The sequence below is a fragment of the Musca vetustissima genome, unplaced genomic scaffold (genome assembly GCF_032173495.1).
Source record: "Musca vetustissima isolate MV318-11 ecotype Yass unplaced genomic scaffold, APGP_CSIRO_Mvet_v1 utg127388, whole genome shotgun sequence".
Classification (NCBI taxonomy): Eukaryota; Metazoa; Arthropoda; class Insecta; order Diptera; family Muscidae; genus Musca; species Musca vetustissima.
The window spans coordinates 43,927-58,568 of NW_026876800.1; positions in this window are offsets into that span (position 1 = coordinate 43,927).

Consider the following 14,642-nt stretch of genomic DNA (forward strand, 5'->3'; position numbering starts at 1 on the left):
TTCCATAAAATTTCCATAAATTTAACATATATATTTATAGGATTTAATGGTAGGGAACTTCAAAATATTAATAAATTTTTGCCACTGAACACATTATGTGCGTACATTTCAAAGGAAGGTACCATCATTTAAATTTTGAAATCTGAATGTTGTCAAAACAAAATTGTGAAAAAAAATCGGAATCATATGTTTGCATGAGACTACCTTGTATATATATGACATGCGGCGATACCCAATAAAGTGATCGAAAATTCACATGAAAAACGTATCCAAAGCTATACCGAAAGGTGGGCCGATATATCTCATTACATTTCAATACCAAACATTTTAGTAAATATAGTAAAAATAACAATGTATACGGAATAGCTCTATATTAAGTATTGATCTATCGTGATTTCAGCGGACGGACAAACAAACGGCTAAATCGACGTAGAATTTTATTCTATGAAATCTTTGGTAAATACATCGAGGAGTTGCAAACGGAATGACATATTTTATATAAACTCCACTTTATGGTGAATGATATAAAATGTCCCTGTGGACTTTGCGCACTGAAAAAAATTCGCAGTACCAGGAGACTGTATTTTTTGCAATAAAAACTTCTACATTTCTAAGGGGACTACATTTTGCCTATAGAATATGAAATTACATGGCGTTAAATACTTCCCTTTTAAATCTGCAATAATAACAAAACATTCTATTTTTCTCGTTAGAACAACAACCACCACCCCGCAACACCCTGCCACACAAACCAAAATTTAATAATAATTGCTTAATAAATCATTCTCGGTCATTGATAGATTACGAAGGACAAGTGGAGGCATCGCATCCAGTGCGTAGTAGAAATATTTGCTTTTGTCTGAAATTAATTTTGTTTATTTATGTGCCAATATTTGTGTTATGGTCAGTGGACGTTGATGTTGAAAGAAATTGGTTATTTAACTCAGCAGTATTCAGTTAACGAACCTCCCCCCAGGTTTTGCATAAACGCCACCAGACTCGATGGGTGGGTGGCAGGAGTTGTTGGCAATTATGTTCACTTGTGGCTTTTGTTTTGGCAACAGATGTTTTTTTTTTATTTTTGTAGTTGCTGTGGTCTATTAAATCCATGGAAATGATGCGAAAAATCAAAATAATAATATAAATTCAAAAATTGGATTTTTATTAAAGTCACAACAATAACATATTTTCTGGGATATAAGCACTTCTAAATATTGAAAAAAATTTAAGAAATGGGAAAAATTTAAAGAATTTTTCCAATTATTTAATTTGAAAAGTCTTTCTATAAGAAATGTTGTAAATTTTGTATAAAAAAAAAAAAACAGTGAGCGTACCAGTATAGTCGGACGGAGCCGACCATACGATACCTTACACAACTACCTCTTCCTTCCTTACCCTGACATATTTTCCGAACATTACAAATATTCAGTACAGCCCTTCTAATTATTTGTCAATATTCCCTACACGGTGGGTTGAGTTGCGAACTTCGGCTTATAATTGTGGCATATAGATCGATTCGAAAAACACAAAATATAAAGTTTTCGATCCACTTCATCCCAATATTATTATATGATCATCACCGAAAATTATAGGTGTTGTCCATGGCCATAACTTGGACCTCATGGAACATTTCAGCGATCAGCGCCATTTTTACGCCCTTCAGTGTGGTAATGGGATAGTAAATAATATCAAATACGTAAGCACCTGTAAATTAAGTGGTATCAATGTAAAGGCCAACCACTCCTCGTGGATATACTATCAACTTCTTGGGTCTATGTCCTTCAGGAGTAAATATATACGCCATAGAATACAAATTTTGTCATTTTTCACACAAAAGCCAGGGTCCATTTGACCCGCTAAATATGATGTTTGGGCCATAATTGCGGCCTCTGGAGCGACAAGAAAAAAAGAACTTTACTTCTATAGAAAAAAATCAGGGTCCTGAGATGAAAATTTGTTTCAATTTATACGACATTGCCTGCAAAAATATTTTTGTCACGCTAAAAAACACCCGGAAGGACAAATCACTGCCAGTACGGTGTAAAAATTCGGATAAAAACTTCAGAATTTCGGAAAATTGAACGGTGCCGTTATATGATATGTACATATGTCAAAATATGGTTCCATGTCGATCATTTGTTTACATAAATTTTATTAACCCTCAGAGAATCCGAAATTCCAAATTACAACCACAACGGTTGAAAAAAAAAAATGTTGCTGAGACCCTAACTCAGCAACATTTTTTGACATAATGAATATGGTGCGGAACTTCTGGATATGTTTGAAAATTCTACAAAATAATTTTTATAAGATTTTTTTTTTAAATTGGGTCCTTAAACTAATATGGAGGTTATACCTATGTTGAGAAAATTATACACGCATGCCATTGACCCTTCATGAAAATGGAATTCCAAATTACCGTCACTTCAGTGGAAAAGTGACGTTGAAAACTTCAGCACGCAGAAAATTGAGCGGTGCCGATATGTGGGATCTATGTCAAAACCTGGACCTAAGCCAAAAATGTTTGTTACATGTTTTCATCCTTCAAGAAACCGGAATACCAAATGACAACCACTACGATTTAAAAAAATTAACCAATACCTTCAAGATACGAAAATTGGGTCTTGATCTTTATATGGGAGCCATGTCAGAAAATGGTCCTATGTTGAAATTTTTCCGCACGCATATTTTTCACTCTCCAAGAACACAGAATTATCGCCCCTTCAGTGGGGAAAATGAGTTTAAAAAATTCAAAATAACGAAAATGGAGCGGTACCGTTATGTGTGACCCATGTCAAAACATGGATGTACGTCGAAATTGTCTCCAAAAAATTGTTAACCCATCAAGAACCTGGAGTGAAAAATTACAACATCTTCGTCTGGAAAAAGAGGCTGAAACCAGGTTGCGCAAAAATTCACTCGCGAATGAATCAACTCAATATGTTTTTTCGATTTGGGCTCATTTTACGAATGAATTTATCGCGATAAAACCTTTTTCAAACGAACATTCCCCAAACGAATGTTCGCACACACACACAACAAGCGAGTGAGAGTACACAACAACGATCGTTCGTTTCGTTTGATGGTTGAAATTTTTTCTGACATTCGCTCACGAATGAAAACAAACATTCACGAATGCTCAAAATAACAACAAGAATAACAACAAACGTTCGTTTTGCGTTTTTTCCGGTCGAGGAATATGAAAATATCCGCCACTAAATCAACGGCCACACTGTTTACCACATGGACAGCGGAGATGAGGCTATCTTTGGATGTGCAGGTCGAGGGGTCCCCAATTCCAACCACTAATTACCCCAAGGTTCTAGGGGTCACATTCGATAGCCTACACAAGTCGTCCGCGCATGCCACAGCTATTTGCGATAAAGTCAGGAGCAGAAACAAGGTTCTCAAGTCGCTAGCCGGCAGTACTTGGGGAGCTGACAAGGAAACCTTGTTAACGACTTAAAAAACAATAGGCCGGTCTGTAGTAAACTATGCGGCGCCAGTGTGGTCCGCTAACGTGAGTGCAACGCGGTGGAAAAATCTTCAATCCTGCCAGAATGCCGCCCTGAGGACTGCAACAGGGTGTCTCCTCATGACTCCAATTGACCACTTGCATGAGGAGACTAAGACAACAAGATGTCGATGCAATACCAGCTTGGGTGTTATAGGAGCAGCCATCCAAACCGCTACCTAATTGATAGGCACTCACCACCCAGGCATGTCCGGAAGGATCTCCATGATCTGGAGAGAGAGGTCCAGAGGTACAAAAGGGAGTCTCTAGATCAACAGGCCTATCAAGCAGGATTGAACAGTATTCACACGGTCGCAGTTGAGGAAGCAGTTCAAGAAATTCGCGTGAATACCATCCTCGGAGACCATCCGCCTTTGATAGCTGCAGAAGAGCAGCAGCTACCTCGACAAACTAGAGTGGTCTTGGCACAACTGAAATTATGCTCAACATTTTCTTTTACTTTTTTATGATATTTTTGGTTGTTGTAGTTTGCGAACATCTGTTTGAGTTTTTCAAACGAATGCTCTTCAGCGACATATGCTCGCGAAAGAAGGAATCGACGACGCTTGCAGCGAAATTTTTCCGTTCGTGAATTTTTCGTACAATGCAAACATTCGCGAGTGATTACTAACGCTTGTTCATTCATTGCTACTTGATCATTCGAGATGAATTGAAAACATTCGAATTCTCGCCGTGAGCATTCGTGAGAAAGAGTGTATTTTAATCATTCTCCACATCCTGGCTGAAACCTTCAAAATACCAAAATTGGGTCCTGAACTGATATAGCTCCCATTATAGCAAAACCTTTAGCTCTGTTGACAATTTTCTACACGAATGTTTTTTTTTTCATCCTCGAAAAGAACAGGCGGCGAAAACTCTCCAAATACCTAATATCAGGCTGTAGCTTGGCAGTATCAAAACATGGACCTAATCTCATTTTTTTTCTAAAAAAAAATTGCACCCTCCCAGAACTCAAAAATACAACCGTCCTGCACATACTGAACATGGTGCGGGACTTTTAAGTGGAGCTATATACAAATCATGACCATTTTCGGCATACACGTATGTCAGCCTCCATAAAAACCTCCAGCGTCTTAGTCACAGCAATTTCGATTGGAAAATAAGACATTCAAAATATCGAAAACGAGGGGGATCTTTATATGGGGACAATGTCAAAACATGAAACCACTTTGATAACTTTTTAAAAAACATTTTTTCAGGTTTCATGAATCCGGAATTGCAAATTTCGATTGGTAATTCTCTTAAGATCTTCAAAATTCCGCAATTTATGCGAAACTTTTATATGCGAGCCATATTAAGACATAGACTAATGTTAAAAATGTTCTGCAAAAATGTTATTCACTGTCCAAAAACCCTGACTTCGGAATTTCAGGAACTTCAATTAGGGGATAAGGCAAAAATCGTCAGTATATCGAAAATTGAGCGGTATTTTTATATGAAAGCTATAGCAAAACGTGGACCGATGGACATTTGCAATATCAAATATCCTAGAAGTAGTAGCAATGGATGGGCAAAAACAGAATAATTAATTTAATAGACATTCCACCTTATGATGGAGGGTCCTGAAGTTAATATAGAAAACAACGCATGTCTAGAGGAGGCCTCAGGAGACTGAGGTGAATTTTATTCTGTAAACCAAATACTTTATAGGTGCTTGAGGTGATTTATTTTTCTTGAAGTTATTATTTTCTATAGAGAAGATCCCCAGAAAGTTCTGGCGAAGACGTGGCCTAAGTCTTCTAACACTTTCTATGTAGTAAGGCTCCATAGCAAACCTCCTTTCCTCAAAAAAAAAAAAAAAAAAAAAAATCTAAGAAAACCTCATCTTCTACTTACATTTTATCATTGGCTGTGGACATTTCCTCATAATCTCCATCCACAATACCGGCTTGGAAATCAGATGGTGGCGTCACTACGGATGATTCCGGTTCTGCAATGCTGGCCGTTGAAATTGTCATTAGACAGGTGTCGTTCATATCCGAGGTGATATTAATTTTAATAACATCCGATGAACTGGCTGTCACCGTGGGTGGTAAATACCATTTGGTTTGGGAGCCATTGCTGGCATAAAAATCCAAGGAGGAAGGTTTCTTGCCGATTTGGCGATCTAATTTTTCCGTCGAGATTGAGGACGATGAGGTGATGTTGATGGCGCTGGTGGTGGAGGAAGGAAAAATGTCCTCCAAAGAAGAATGGCATTCATTGATAGACCCACGCCCACTATCCACAATGACTGTCGATGAGGTAGCTACCGCAGCCGATGCCACTGTTCCTGTCTTTGTTGTTGTAGATGTATCCAATAACAGATGTTGGACATGATGTTGTTGTTCTTCGTCATTTGTTGTTAAATTATTTTGGCTTTTAGCCAACATTTTTGCCGATAATTGTGACGAAGTGTTGCTGGTCACTTTGGGTTGGGGGGAATTTGCAGCTGACACCGGGATGGTAATGGTGGTAGTCGAAGTAATGGTGGGGATTTGTTCTTGGGTTGCAAAATTTTGGTGCTGCTGCTCTTCTCCTTGGAGAATTTGTGTCGCGGATGCCGGAGATAAAGAAGAAGAGTCCGGAGTAGTGGATGATGCGTTGGCGCACAAAACATCTGACTGCATTTGTTGTTTTTGCTGCTGATGCTGCTCTTTCTGTGGCAGATTTTGCAATGCTGCAGCGGTTGGTGATTTTGAGGGGGCTGCTGTTGTGGAGCCGAAGGTTGTTTCCATGTTTGATGTTGTTGGCGTTATATCCATTGTTTCTTGTACACTTTTCTAATTAGAATTTTAAATAGAATTTTGTTTTGTTTTCTTATTTTCAATTATTCAATTGACATTTATTCTTATAAGAATTTATTTTTTCATCACAATTGAAATTTTTTTTCAACCGATGCATTTCTTAATTTACACTCTCACACCCTTAACCGACCGAGGATGTGGAAGAAGAAGAAAATCTCATTGAGAATCAAATTTCCAGCTCTCCTTTTCAACTTTGACATTTTTCATGTGCAAAAACAAAAAAAAAAATCTGCTGTCAGATGCACTTTTTTGCCATTTGTCCACAGTTATATTTAGGTAACTACTATTCAACAAATCTTTTCTTCTGGTGTTTTTCACAACAACAACAACAATAAATTTCAAATTGACTTCTTTTCACATTCTATTAATTGACTAACGTTTTCCAATGTCGATGAAGATTCTCTTCTGCTAATTTTTGCACATTTATTTGCTACTAATTTTTATTATTTTCCTTTAAAAACAACTACCGCAATTGGACAAAAAAAGCCGCACTTCAAAGTCCGATATAAACGTACGTTTGCGAAACAAAAACACGACTAAAACATAAAACCCAGTGAGAATGAAACCCAATGAGAAATGGAAAGGAAACGAAAAGAAAAACAACAACTACCTTACACACTAACTACTTTGTTTCATTTCCCACTTCGTTCTTCAACGGCGCCAACATTAATGGTTATTTGTTGTTGCTGTTTAATGGTGAGTGTTGTGAATAATCGTTAACTGTTTCTTTGACGGCACAACAGAGAGAGAGAGGGAATGATTGTGAATGAGAATTAAACAGAGAACGAGAACAGTTAGTGCATGCATTTTGTGTCCATTGTCACTTCACCTTGCAATGCAAAATGTAAACAAAACATTTGGTGTGTACGTTCATGTTCCGTTATCATTTTGTTTCATTCCGTTTATATTGTTGTTTTCTCCTCAGCGGACTACAATGCAAACAGTGATGTCAATTGTGCGATTTTTATGTTAAACTAATGAGGTTTTCCTAGTTTTGTGATTATTGCCCCTATCTCTGACGGAAATCGTCGTATTGCAATGAAATAAAAAGTGTCATAAAGTTTGTTGTTTCTAGTATATATTGTTGTCAGTAAATTTCATAAAAAAGTGTATGTGAAAATACACATAAATAATGCACCAAAGTGAAGATGCTTTATAAATATTTGTATACCCTACACAACTATGTTGTCAGGGTATTATAGCCTGTTGCAGCCGGTATACTTAAAGGTGGTCCTAGATCCACTTTTAAGTATACCGATCGTCATATCTCGACTAGCTGAGTCGATATAGACATGTATGTCCGTCCATTATAATTTGAAAACACAATACAGGCAACAGTTATGGACCAATCTTCACGAAATTTTGCATGTAGAATGGGTTCTAGCCAATGAAGACCCCTATTGGTTTTGGAAAAGATCGGTTAATATTTAGGGGATGAAATGGACCAAAAACTTTATTTTTGTCGGGTTTTCTGGTCGCTCCAGAGGCCGCAATTATGGCCCAAACACCGCGAATTGTTGCATGGAGAAGGGGATCGGGCCAGAGAATAAGCATGCATGTTCGGTCAATATTTAGCGGGTCAAATGGACCCTGACTTTTGTATGAGAAATGAGAAAATTTGTATTCTACAGCGTATATATTTACCCTGAAGGATCTGGACCCGAAAAGTTTATATTGTGTCCAAGAGGGCTGAAATATGGCGCTGATCGCTGTAAAATGTTCCATGATGGTCAAGGACAGGTATGGTCAAGGACAACGCCTATAATTTTCGGTGATGATATGATAATAATATTGGGATGAAGTGGACCGAAAACTTAATTTTTTGTGTTTTTTGATTCGATCTATAGACCACATGCCGAACGTCACAACAGAACCCACAGTGAATGGAATCTGGACAAGTGTTTAGAAGGGCTGTACTAAATATTGGGAATATCCGGAAAATATGTCAGTGTAAGGAAGAGGTGCTTTTGACCTCTAATCGGGCAAGAGTGTGCAACTATTACGAAATATTGCCCATTTTCGGAATAAAAATCCGCAGAATGTGAGATTTCCGTGGTAGTTGTATAGGGTATCGTATGGTCGTCCCAGTCCGACTATACTGCTCCGCTCACTGGTTTTTCTTAGCAAGCGTAGTTTTTTAAAACTATTTATACCCCACACAGCCATGTTGTGAGGGTATTATAGCTTTGTGCAGCCCCAAGAGTATGTAACACCGCGAAATATTGGTCCTAGACCCACCTTTTAGTATACCGATCGTCATATCTCGACTAGCTGAGTCGATCTAGACATGTGTGACCGTCCGTCCGTCCATTATAATTTGAAAACACGATACAGGCCACAGTTATGGACCAATCTTCAGGAAACTTTACATGTAGGATGGGTTCTGGTCAATGAAGACCCCTATTGTTTTTGGAAAATATCGGTTAATATTTAGGGGATGAAATGGACCAAATACTTAATTTTTGACTGATTTTCTGTTCGCTCCAGAGGCCGCAATTATGGCAGAAACATCGCGAACTTTTACATGGAGAAGGGGAACGGCCCAAAGAATAAGCATGAAAAATGGCAAAGTTTGTATTCTATGGTGTATATATTCATTCCTGAAGGACATAGACCCGAGAAGTTGAAAGTACATTCAAGTGGAGTGGTTGACCTTTAAATTGATACCAATTACATTCTTGTGTGTACTCGGATGTGGGAGTTACACTTAAATATTTACATGTGCTTACGTATTCTGATATTATTTAGTAACCCATTACCACACTAGAGGGCGGAAATATGGCGATGATCGCTTTAAAAGTTTCCATGAGGATCTAGATGTGGTCAAGGACAACGCCTATAATTTTTGGTGATGATCATATAATAATGTTAGGATGAAGTGGACCAAAAACTTAATTTGTTGTGCTTTTTCGAGTCGATCTATAGGCCACAATTATAAGTCAAACATCAGAACCCACGGTGAAGGGAATCAAGACAAATAATAAGAAGGATTGTACAGAGTACAGAAAATATGTCAGTGTAAGGAAGAGGTGCTGTTGACCTCTAATCGGTCAATAGGGTGTAGATATCAAGAAATATTGCCTAGGCTTGGAATATACATCCACAGAAAGTTACAGTTCCGTGGTAGTTGCGTAGGGCCGGCCCCGTTCGACTATACAGCTGGAACCCTTACACACTCCACAATAAGGTGGAATGGTACATCGATACATCGATTTACGCATGTCCGTCTGTTAAAATCATGATTGAGATGGCAACATTTAAGACTGAACTTTTACATTTTACACAGACATTGCTAGAACTTCTAGGATGTTTGGTATTGCAAATGGGATATATCGGTTTACATTTTGGTGTAACCCCGGTGAACGTGTACCACTCAAAATTCTCTATTTTCGGGATTTTGGATATATTTTTCAAACAATTTGGCTGAAAGTTGGTATTTTGATTTTCATTATATAACACATAACCCTACCAAACATTAATATTGATACTGTCTCAAGTTTCTGGGTAGCCTTCATATAACGGCAGCCCTCAGGTGTCGAATCTTACTACCAAGCATTATTAATATTAGGTATTTTTGTTATTTTGGATTCTCATTGTATAGGACATCTTCGTTCCAAAAATTTTTAATATTGATCCAAGTATCAGTGGTACCCTCCCAATAATAATTCAAACTTGCCGGAATAGATTTCACCATGGTTTTTCATTTAAGAAGTATTTTTCAGACTTGGTATGATTGAGAGGTATGACGTTTAATATGTTTCTCCCAAATATTCCATATGTTCTTAATAGTATTAAAATCCGGTAAGTGAAGAGGCGTTTGAACCACTTTTAGTCAATTATATATGTTTTGGGGTCATTATATTCCCAGTAGAAAATACTCTCATGCTTGACAAGTTCGTTGACGAAATTTGTGGAATTGTCATTAATGACTAAACACACGATATGTCGTCGAAAATGTCGTTCTTATCGAAATATGAAAACATGCGATGGAAAGGGACAGGCTTAAGTAAATCAGACGATAATGCACTGTATTATAGCTGCCATGAGGCATGAATTTGGCTGCGGATTTATGGTCAACAGGAGAATAACAGACCTCGTCTTCAGATTCACTCCAGTAGATGAGCGAATTGCTATAATCCGCATAAAAGCGAAGTTCTTCTACATCAGTCTTATTTACCGAATCAGTCTTATTTACCGAAGACAAAGATGAGCAGACCAAAGACACTTGGGTACCAAAAACCACCACCAAGAAACCCATGGTACGATCAGGAGTGTCGTAATGCTATTGATGTGGAAATCGCAGCGTATAGGGCATCCCTGCAGACAGTAACAACACGCAATATGATGGAGAATTATCGGGAAAAAAGGAGAGAGGAGAAGCGTGTTTTCAGAAAAAGAAGAAATAACAAGAAAAACGTGAGCGTGAGCAGATCGAGATGTACAGGAGTCAGAGTGAAGTCCGGAAATTTTAGCAACGATTAAAACACTAAACCGAAGGTTTTGGTGCAGACACATCTTCCTGTAGAGATGAAGAAGGAAACCTGGTGACAGATACAGACAGCGTATTGAGGATCTGGAAGGATCATTTTGAAAAGCTTCTGGTATCAAATAGTGGCGATGAAGAAGATACCCCAGAACCAATAAGAAATGATGGTATAGAGTGTATAACACCTAACCAGTATGAGGTCATACAAGCTATTAAACGGCTCAAGAACAATAAAGCAGCAGGAGCCGACGGCACAGCCGAACTATTCAAGACTGGTGGTCAGATACTGGTCAGGAGCATGCACCAGCTGATTAGTACAATTTGGCTAGAGGAATGCATGCCCAATGATTGGAACCTCAGCATCTTGTGTCCCGTGCACAAAAAAAGAAGACAAGACGATATGTGCTAACTATAGAGGAATTTGTCTTCTTCCCATCGCATATAAAATGCTATCCAGTGGGATGTGTGAACGATTGAAGCCAATGCTCAATGACATTATTGGACCATGCCAATGCGGTTTCAGACCTGGCAAATCCACCATTGACCAGATTTTCACTATGCGCCAAATCCTGGAATAGACCCACGAAAAACACATCGACACATACCACCTATTCCTCGACTATAAAGCCGCATGCGACAGCCATATCCGTTCAGAGGTGTTTAAAACCATGTCTACTTTCGGCATTCGCGCAAAATTAATACGGCAATGCAGGATAACTTAAAGTGGCACAAGGTCAGTAGTTAAAGTCGAAAAGGACCTATCGGTGACAGTTTGTCGTGCGATCTTTTTAACATCTTCCTGGAAAAGGTCATACGAGACGCAAAGGTGAACTGAAATGGCACTCTGTACACCAAACAACAAATGTTACTCGCCTACTCCGTTGACATCGATATAATGGGTCGAACATTACGAGCGGTAATAGCCACCTTTGAACAAATTTAGAAGGAGTCTGCCAAAGTGTGTCTGGCAGAGAAGACCGAGCTGATGGTATCAACGCGCAAGACGTCCAGTAGACTCGGACCAACTGTGGTTGGTTTATTGAAGTGCTTAAAAATTATTCATAAAAAAAAGTAATTACTATTATTGTAGTCCATGAAGGTATATTCAATGTTTAATAGTTGTATTCTATTATAATAATTATACTTAATTATTTTATTTACTGTTAGCGCTTTTACACCATCCACAATTGGCATCACTTTCTGTACCTTATGTTGTTTAAATTTTCTCACCACCTCAAGAGAGAAGGAGAGACACACAATGAAATTGTTGCTGGCACATTTTTCTCGATACCACAACAAAATAAAAAGAAGAAGCAACAGCCACAACTGCCTAAAAGTATGCTATTCGTATGTATACAATTTAATAAGGTCGTCAATGTTTTTTGGAGTGCTCATAATGGGGTTAATATCCGTATATGTGGAGAGAACTATTGTTTCCTTGCTCCTCCTTAACTATTTAGAGGTTAAGATTGAGACGAAAAACATGAATGTAATAAAATTGCTTAATTGAGTTTGTTGAAATTGTTATGGTAATTTGATAATATACATATGCATAAAATTGGAGTATATGTATAACAGAACGATAGATATTAAAAATGTGGTGATGTTATTCTCATTTGAAAAAAAATATTTTTAGGGCATTAGGTGCTTCGGAAAATTGAATGGGATTATTTACCAAAAATATAAAATTAATAAAAATAAAAAATATAAAATTAATAGAAAACAAAATTTTTTTCAAAAAAATATTTGATATTAAAATTCTAAAATGAAAAAAAGTATTGTAAATAAGTGATTGGTTTAAATATTCTTGCTGGATAGAGGGCGCTTCAACATGGTTTTTATCCTAAATGGCTGAACTTAATTATCTAGCCATTTGCGGCTACACAATTTCTAATTGAAAATCAGTAAGGAAAGTAGTAAAGTCGAACTGGGCCGACTCTATGATACCCTTCACCACTTTGGGTATATTGTACATATATATCCTAACAGACGTCTCGTTTTTGTTATTTATCTATATCTGAACCGATTTCAGGGAAACTAGCCAGAGACTAATCTATATTACTTCAGTACGTTGTGGCCTAGCTATGGATCTTTCCACGAAGCTTAGCACCATCATTCTAGACTTAATTCAGTACTCTAAGCCAAAATTCGTGCAAATGAAAAGATTTCCAGGGACTTTGGTGCACCAATTACCTTAAATCGGATGAAAATATATATGGGAGCTATATCTAACTCTGATCCGATTTTCACGAAACTTTGCACACATCATTTTAGACTTAATTCAGTACGCTATGCCAAATTTCGTGCAAATCGAAAGATATATAGGGACATATATATATATATGGGAGCTATATCGAAATCTGAACCGATTTTCCCGAAACTCACCACTTATCATTCTAGACTCAATTCAGTACGCTATGCCAAATTTCGTGCAAATCGAAAGATATATAGGGACTTTGGTACACAATTTACCCTAAATCGTACGAAGATATATATGGGAGCTATATCTAAATCTGAACCGATTTTCACGAAACTTTGCACACATCATTCTAGATCTTATTCATTACTCTGTGCCAAATCTTGTGCAAATCGAAATATATATAGGGACTTTAGTGGACTATTTACCTAAAATCGGACGAAGATATATATGGGAGCTATGTCTAAATCTGAACCTATTTTCACGAAACTTTGCACACATCATTCTAGACTTAATTCAGTACGCTATGCCAAATTTTGGGCAAATCGATAGATATATAGGGACTTTGGTGCATCAATTACCTTAAATCGGATGAAAATATATATGGGAGCTATATCTAAATCTGAACCGATTTTCACGAAACTTAACATACATCATTCTAGACTTAATTCAGTACGCTATGACAAATATCGTGCAAATCGAAAGATAAATAGGGACATTGGTACACAATTTACCTTAAATCGGACGAAGTTATATACACACATCATTCTAGACTTAATTCAGTACGCTATGCCAAATTTTGGGCAAATCGATAGATATATAGGGACTTTGGTGCATCAATTACCTTAAATCGGATGAAAATATATATGGGAGCTATATCTAAATCTGAACCGATTTTCACGAAACTTAACATACATCATTCTAGACTTAATTCAGTACGCTATGACAAATATCGTGCAAATCGAAAGATAAATAGGGACATTGGTACACAATTTACCTTAAATCGGACGAAGTTATATATATGGGAGCTATATCTAAATCTGAACCGATTTTCACGAAATTAAACATACATCATTCTAGGCTTAATTTAGTACGCTATGCCAAATTTCGTGCAAATCGAAATATATATAGGGACTTTGGTACACCATTTACCTTAAATCGGACGAAGATATATATGGGAGCTATATCTAAATCTGAACCAATTTTCACGAAACTGTGCACACATCATTCTATACTTAATTTAGTACGCTATGCCAAATTTCGTGCAAATCGAATGATATATAGGGATTTTGAAAATATATATGGGAGGTATATCTAAATCTGAACCGATTTTCACGAAACTTAACATACATCATTCTAGACTTAATTCAGTACGCTATGACAAATTTCGTGCAAATCGAAAGATAAATAGGGACTTTGGTACACAATTTATCTTAAATAGGACGAAGATATATATGGGAGGTATATCTAAATCTGAACCTATTTTTCCCAATTTCAATAGGGTTCGTCCTTGGGCCAAATAAGTGACCAATACCAAATTTCAGCCAATTCGGATCATAAATGCGACCTGTACTTTGTTTACAATTTAACATGTACAGACAGACGGACGGACATGCATAAATCGACTCAGAAAGTGAT